A 623-nucleotide genomic window follows, 5' to 3' on the forward strand; every position below is an offset into this window, starting at 1 on the left:
AAAAAAACTGGACCAAGATGGACGTCTCTGGCTTGGACGGTCGCTGGGACTGGCAAAACTGTGTCGACTGGTTATTTTGAAGACTTGTACTTCATTCCCTTCGTTGGTTCTGCTTTCTTGGATCGATTTTTCGTCCCTTCCCTTCAAAACGCTGGTCAGCAGAAGGAAGGGCAATAACCATGTTGCCAGACGGAACCACGACAAAGACTGCTGATATTTGGGAGCGAGATACACTGATTTAAACGGTTTACTAAATATAAATGATATTAAGAATAAAATAATCCCTAACTCAACAAATTCTTTACCAATTTCGGTTGACTACAAAATACTAACACAATTCAGGCCTTAATCCAACTTACGAGCTAGCAGACAGGTGGACCGCTAGTTAAATTCAAAAATTAACCGTCACAAACTATCTCTAGTTAAGTCTTTGAAAATGGGAACTATTGATCCCTTAAGGCGATTAGCTTAATAAAATCTAATTGCTGAAAGTATTTTCCTTCTCCAAAAAGCAGAAAGTAGTTTGGCGGCGAAATTGGCGGTGTTGCTTTGAAAATATTGTTTGGCCTTGCTTGGAACGCACAATTAACATTTTGGAGTTTTGGAGAAACCAAAAAAACGAT

The sequence above is a fragment of the Dendroctonus ponderosae genome, unplaced genomic scaffold (genome assembly GCF_020466585.1).
Source record: "Dendroctonus ponderosae isolate FM_Combo_2020 unplaced genomic scaffold, Dpon_F_20191213v2 Dpon_F_20191213_80, whole genome shotgun sequence".
Taxonomy (NCBI): domain Eukaryota; kingdom Metazoa; phylum Arthropoda; class Insecta; order Coleoptera; family Curculionidae; genus Dendroctonus; species Dendroctonus ponderosae.